This window comes from Homarus americanus, unplaced genomic scaffold, assembly GCF_018991925.1.
Source record: "Homarus americanus isolate GMGI-L3 unplaced genomic scaffold, GMGI_Hamer_2.0 scaffold43798, whole genome shotgun sequence".
NCBI classification, from domain to species: Eukaryota; Metazoa; Arthropoda; class Malacostraca; order Decapoda; family Nephropidae; genus Homarus; species Homarus americanus.
In genome coordinates this window covers 24,441-31,147 of record NW_024725808.1, presented here as the reverse complement: position 1 = coordinate 31,147, position 6,707 = coordinate 24,441, and the positions used below count along the sequence as shown (strand labels likewise).

At 45.4% G+C, this 6,707-nt stretch overlaps 1 long non-coding RNA gene across 1 annotated transcript; it reads left to right on the top strand.

The window, feature by feature from the left end:
- Positions 1–5,327: 5,327 nt before the first annotated feature.
- LOC121865297 lies at positions 5,328–6,590 on the top strand. Its single transcript, XR_006088737.1, has 2 exons — positions 5,328–5,572; positions 5,727–6,590. It is a non-coding gene; the product is annotated as an uncharacterized LOC121865297 (long non-coding RNA).
- Positions 6,591–6,707: the final 117 nt, after the last annotated feature.

Here is a 6,707-nt window from a genome sequence, read left to right as displayed (position 1 = left end):
TTTTAGGTCAAGAAATGTTGTGTATCTGTGCCTTTCATCACCATACACAGTTAGGAATGTGGTGATGCAATTATGTACACCTTTACCATGGGTGAAGCCATTTATGTTAGGAGACATGTGTTCTCTGATTCTATATAAGAGTCTGCCAAGAACCATCCTCTCAAAGGTTTTACACAGGCAGCTGGTTAGTGATATGGGACAAAAAGCATCAGGCTGTCCTGGTTTCGGTATTGGTACAACAATACTGCTGGTCCATGATGTGGGTAGTTGGCCCTCGGCATGACTCATATTGTACAATACCAACAAAGGATTGCCTGGCACGCGCCTTAGTAGTCTAACGATGTTGTAGGTGACTCCGTCCTCTCCAGGGGAAGTAGACCTACCCCTGGCGAGGGCGGCGTCAAGCTCCCACTCAGTATATAGAACATCACACTCATCGTGTTGTTTGCCCAGCATAAAGCTAATAGGATTACTTCTCTCTACAGACTTCGCATCAAGGAGTCCCCGAGTCCCAGCTGGTAACATGTCACAGCTAGACACATGAGCCCACTTTGTTATTAGCTCATTCGACTTTTGCAGAGGGTTTGGATGGGAGACGTGTCTACTGTTTTTACCTCTGATTATGTTTATGTCTTTCCAGGCTTTGCTGAGGGATGTGTGTTGGTTCAGGCTGTTGACATATGTCTCCCATGCATTTTGTCTGAGTTCGTTTACACGTTCCCTGACAGCAGCAAGGGAAGCTTGATACAATTGTAACATTTGAGGTGTTCTAATTTGTCTGTAACCCTTACCCACCCTCCTGACCCTAGCCCTGAGTTTTTCAGCTCAGGGTCATTATAGCACTGCTGTTGCCTGTTCCCATTATGCTGACCACGTTTTCTCCTTTTTTTGGTGGAGGCATTGTTGGTGAAGTATACATAAGTCCTATCTATCAGATCATCATGGAAACTTTGGTAGTTGTCAGGCTTGTAGTCCTTGTACCAGTCATGGATGAAGTCTATGAACTGGCTTTCATGTTCTTGCTTGACTGTGATTCTACATCTGTTGAGTTTACCACCAGTGGGGGTGTCATTGGCTACATGTATACTAGCTTGGATTGGGCTGTGGTCAGACATAAGATCAGTGACAACATCAGAGCTATGAGTTGTGTATGATAGATTAAAGCCAATACATTTGTCTAGACCCCGCCATAGATGTGTGTTGGTTCATTATTACCTATAATTTGAACATCTTCATATGCGCTGAGAAGTGAGATAAGTCTCCTACCATTGGTGTTAGTGGTGGAGTCACCTAATTTCTTGTGTCTAGTATTCAGGTCACCCATCAGGACAGTGGGCTCAGTGTGTACAAAGTCTGGGAGATCTGTGTACTGAAGCTGATCTGAGGGAGCATAGGCGTTTAGTACGTTGAGTGTGGAGTTGCCCAGGTGGATAGTGATCCCATGGTACTGAAGGTTGGTAGTCTTTTTGGATACAAGAGGTACATGCGGGAGTGACTTCTTAACATACATCAAACATGTGTGAGTAGAACTAGGATCATAATACACATAATTGGGCAGACTGGGTGGGGGCTTACCATTAGGTGTGAGATACTCCTGCAGACACACAATACCGATGTCCTCAGTCACAACTTTGTGGTGTAGGTTAGGATATCGTTTTCTAAGGGATGAGATGTTCCAACTCATCACCTTCACCGCTCTGTATCTTTGCCTGGTATTAACACTGGCCATTATGAAATGTATTTGGAACTTTGTCTGGTATTAACGCTGGCCATTATGAAATGTATTTGGAACTTTGTCTGGTATTAACACTGGCCATTATGAAATGTATTTGGAAAGAAGCAAAAGGCACTGTATGATACTGTTCTTTTCTGCGCTGCCTGTCCCTTCGGCAGGCAGTAGGCCAGTTAACCTTTCTGAAACATTTCTGGAGCATGTACGGCTCAACAATTGTTGTATTTCAGTGGCAGACAACAACACACTTTGGTTACACTCGACATCACCACCATTTTCTGTTTGTGCTTGTTCATCTTCACTGACCATGTCCACAGAGGCATCAGTAGAACTGTTACCAGTATCACTATTTTCCTCTGCGTGGACACTAGTTCCTGGTGGGTCTTGAGTTTCCACATCTGGCACTGACATCTGAATGTCTTCAGTTTGACTGTAATTTTTCCGTAGCTGCTGCACTGTGTCTGTGGTGTTTTTTTCCTTTAGTGTATCACAGAGGCTCCTTAACATTTCAGTTTGAGCTGTAAACTGAGCTTTGAGTTCTTTAATTTCATTTTTCAAATCATTGATCTCTTCACGATGTGCGTGTTCATGGAGTGTGTTGGCAGCTACCTGTTGTGTCGGTACGTCTGTGTTGCCCCATACTGATTTTTCGATGACTGCTGGTGATGATCCTGGAGCTTTGGTGGGGAGGGCGGGCCAGGGGTTGGCCGTAGGGAGTACCCTAGCAGCATTTGTGTTTCTTGAGACCTGCCTGGGTGGCGGGTCTGGGCGCTGAAGGGGGTGTAGGAGCTCTAGAACAGTCAGGGTGCCATACAGGAACTCCAACTGTTTTGCAGTTAATACACTTCTGTTGGATGACACCCCCTTGAGCAACTGTATCTCTGCAAACCTGTGTTGCATGTTGCCTTGAGCAGAGACCACACCACGGCTTAGTCGAGGGGCATAACCGGGCCACATGGCCCCAGTGCTGACAGTTGTAACACCTCCGGTTAGGGGGCTGATAAAGAGTTACCTTCAGAGTCCGATAGGCACCACGGACTCGAATGGTCTTGGGTGGGTCTTCAGAGCCAACCCAGTCTGCAATGACTGCATTCTTGCCCCTGAGTCGCTTCGTCCTTCTGATGTAGGGATGAGCTTCTAGTAGTGTAGGGGTCTGGTACTGGTCGAGCCCTATGATTAAGATGGTTTTCTTGCTCGATGGTTGGGATGATTGTTCCATGGTTATTCCCCTTATGCTACTGGTGAGGAGATCCTGTATGACTGCTGGGTCATTTCTAATCAGAACATGATCTTGTGTACCGACTCTGAACTGAAACTCAGCCTCTGGGTGTTTGTCTTCCGCATCGTTCAGCCAGAGATACTTGTCTTCAGGTGATGTACCTTCAGGGAAATATAATCTTACTCTCATGGGGGGTTGTGGTTGTAGTTGATGGTCTCTAAGTCTTTCTGCCTTTCCGGCCTTCCGCTTGTTCCTGGACTGAACTAGTTGAAAACCATCCTCTCCGTTGGTGTCAAGGTCAACACCACAGTCGCCTGGCTCACTCAGTGCATCAGGAGAGTTAAAGCGAGTAGCTGGGTCTCCAGTCAACTCAGACATGGTGGAGTTACAGGGCTCGACTTATATGCCTACGTCAGGGGGCCGAGGACTGCTTGGCACTCCCAGGAAGTCAGCGGTGGTTGGGAGGCATAACCCTCTTAGAGGACAAAGAAGACTGGCATCTACAGCGTATTAGCGGTGTGAGGGGAGGCCATGAGCGGGCCTCCCGCGGAGGGAGTGTGGTGTCGGGGGGACTAAGGTAACAGGAGTATTCTCAGTTTATAAACACTTTTATTACACTACACTTGTTCTTAATAGTATCTCTGTTTTTCTGGTTAGATACAGTATCAAAGTCAATTTTAGTTTCAAAAGAACTAACCAGCTTGGCACACTATGAGGAGGGGGGTTTGTGTAGACAAACCCTCACCACATGGCCGAGCGTGACCACAAGGGTATAGGCCTTGCCTCGCGGGCACCTACACCTACACACGACACAGTGCTCAACACACGGTAGTTCACTTGTTATACAGGCAACATATTTGCAGTTGTTGACCTATCCCCACCCTACTGGGTGATGATGTGTTATTTCGAAGTCAAGTGTGAAGCCGACCCACTGTTGTTCTCAGGGTGGACTGATTAGCACCTCCTTGTCAGAAGATGGCGGTCAGTTCCCAGGGGTGCTTATCTCACTGGTGAGTCACGGTTCTCACTGGTACTGTCTAGTACTGAATTCACTGGCTTAAACACTGTTCGTAACTGTACAACACTGGTTCCACGTCTTTCCGAAACGAAATGTCACTTTTGATTATGTTGATATCCCGGTGGTGAGGATGGGTCGGGGAGAGGGACGTGGGGAATGGGCCGAGCATTGGCCAAGGGTGAGAGCTGCTCAGCAGGAACAGCGCCTAAATAGGTCTTGACCCTACGGTGGTCAGGTGACTCAGGTCATCACTGTGGTGGCTGTTGTGGGTGTTTTAGTGGTGGCTGTTGTGGGTGTTTTAGTGGTGGCTATTGTGGGTGTTTTAGTGGTGGCTGTTGTGGGTGTTTTAGTGGTGGCTGTTGTGGGTGTTTTAGTGGTGGCTGTTGTGGGTGTTTTAGTGGTGGCTGTTGTGGGTGTTTTTAGTGGTGGCTGTTGTTGGTGTTTTAGTGGTGGCTGTTGTGGGTGTTTTAGTGGTGTTGTGGGTGTTAGTGGCTGTTGTGGGTGTTTAGTGGTGGCTGTTGTGGGTGTTTGTGGTGTGGGTGTTTTAGTGGTGGCTGTTGTGGGTGTTTTAGTGGTGGCTGTTGTGGGTGTTTTAGTGGTGGCTGTTGTGGGTGTTTTAGTGGTGGATGTTGTGGGTGTTTTAGTGGTGGCGGTTGTGGGTGTTATAATACTGTTGTGGGTGTTTTAGTGGTGGCTGTTGTGGGTGTTTTAGTGGTGGCTGTTGTGGGTGTGTTTTAGTGGTGGATGTTGTGGGTGTTTAGTGGTGGCTGTTGTGGGTGTTTTAGTGGTGGCTGTTGTGGGTGTTTTAGTGGTGGCTGTTGTGGGTGTTTTAGTGGTGGATGTTGTGGGTGTTTTTAGTGGTGGCTGTTGTGGGTGTTTTAGGTGGCTGTTGTGGGTGTTTAGTGGTGGCTGTTGTGGGTGTTATAGTGGTGGATGTTGTGGGTGTTTTAGTGGTGGCTGTTGGGTGTTTTTAGTGGTGGATGTTGTGGGTGTTTTAGTGGTGGCTGTTGTGGTGTTTTAGTGGTGGCTGTTGTGGGTGTTTTAGTGGTGGCTGTTGTGGGTGTTTTAGTGGTGGCTGTTGTGGGTGTTTTTAGTGGTGGCTGTTGTGGGTGTTTTAGTGGTGGCTGTTGTGGGTGTTTTAGTGGTGGCTGTTGTGGGTGTTTTAGTGGTGGCTGTTGTGGGTGTTTTAGTGGTGGCTGTTGTGGGTGTTTTTAGTGGTGGCTGTTGTGGGTGTTTTAGTGGTGGCTGTTGTGGGTGTTTTAGTGGTGGCTGTTGTGGGTGTTTTAGTGGTGGCTGTTGTGGGTGTTTTAGTGGTGGCTGTTGTGGGTGTTTTAGTGGTGGCTGTTGTGGGTGTTTTAGTGGTGGCTGTTGTGTGTGTTTTTAGTGGTGGATGTTGTGGGTGTTTGTGGTTGTTAGTGGTGGTTATATAAATTCACTACAGTTTTACTATTTGCCAAAGCTCCTTCTCTCTGTAGCTAAACTGTATACTGTACTTTACTGTAATATATAGAAGATAATCAGGTACATCTCTGAAATGCTAATTTTTTTCTCAGACCATTGTCCTTCTTTTGGCATGGCCACCTCCAGTTTGGGTGGCCATTAGGTAAATATGTTCAATACATGATAACTGTATACATTACCTGTATTGTCTATACACAGAAGATACTGAAACAACTGTAAACTTGTACTGTATAATGATTTCACTGAATAAATATCTCTGTGAGCCCAAGTTGACTCCCCTATCCCTCCTCCCATAGGTACATGAAGACAGGCAAGGCAGCACGTCTGGGAGTCCCCTACTGGTTGGAAAAGTACCCTCACAAAGACACAACCTCGAACTGTGCCATCCTCTATAAAAACGGTGGCTATTATTGGATTGATGCTAAGTGTGACACTAGAAAAGCTGCTGCCATCTGCCGCTATGCATAAACCCACAATGACAACCATCTGCTGCTATGTGTAAACCCACATGAAAACCATCTGCCACTAGGTGTAAACCTACAATGACAACCATCTGCCACTATGTGCAAACCTACAATGACAACCATCTACCACTAGGTGTAAACCTACAATGACAACCATCTGCCATTATGTGTAAACCTACAATGACAACCATCTGCCACTATGTGTAAACCTACAATGACAACCATCTGCTACTATGTGTGAACCTAAATGACATCATCTAAGGATTGAAATTAGCCTAATAATTCTTGAGTCCATTCAGTCACATTAAAAAAATTCTCTCACAAGAATTCCTTTTCTTTAATGGAAATCTACACAACCAAAAGAACAGGTTTAATACCTACATTGGTAGTCTAAATTATTTTTGGTACAGATACTAAAACATAATAATTGTTATATTTCAAAACAATAATGACAGAATAAAGAGTTGCAATACATGTGGGTAACTATGACACCTCATGAGCCACATCTTACCTTACTTTATCTTCCGTGCCACTATAGTCGGTCGACAGTCAGACAGTTCTCTCATCACACTACTGGCAAGCAGATAGATGGATGAATAAATACACAGATGCTTATGAAGTAAAATGTTGTAAAAATTCACGTTGGTTGAGTACTGAACATGGAGAATCAAGAGGTAATAAACCTAACTCAACAAAGTCTGTTTACCACCTCCATAACTGACATGTCAAATGTTCTTCATTTATTTATACAAATTTTAATTACTTTCAGTTTATTGGATATATTATTACATAACTTATTGTTTTCTGAGTAAA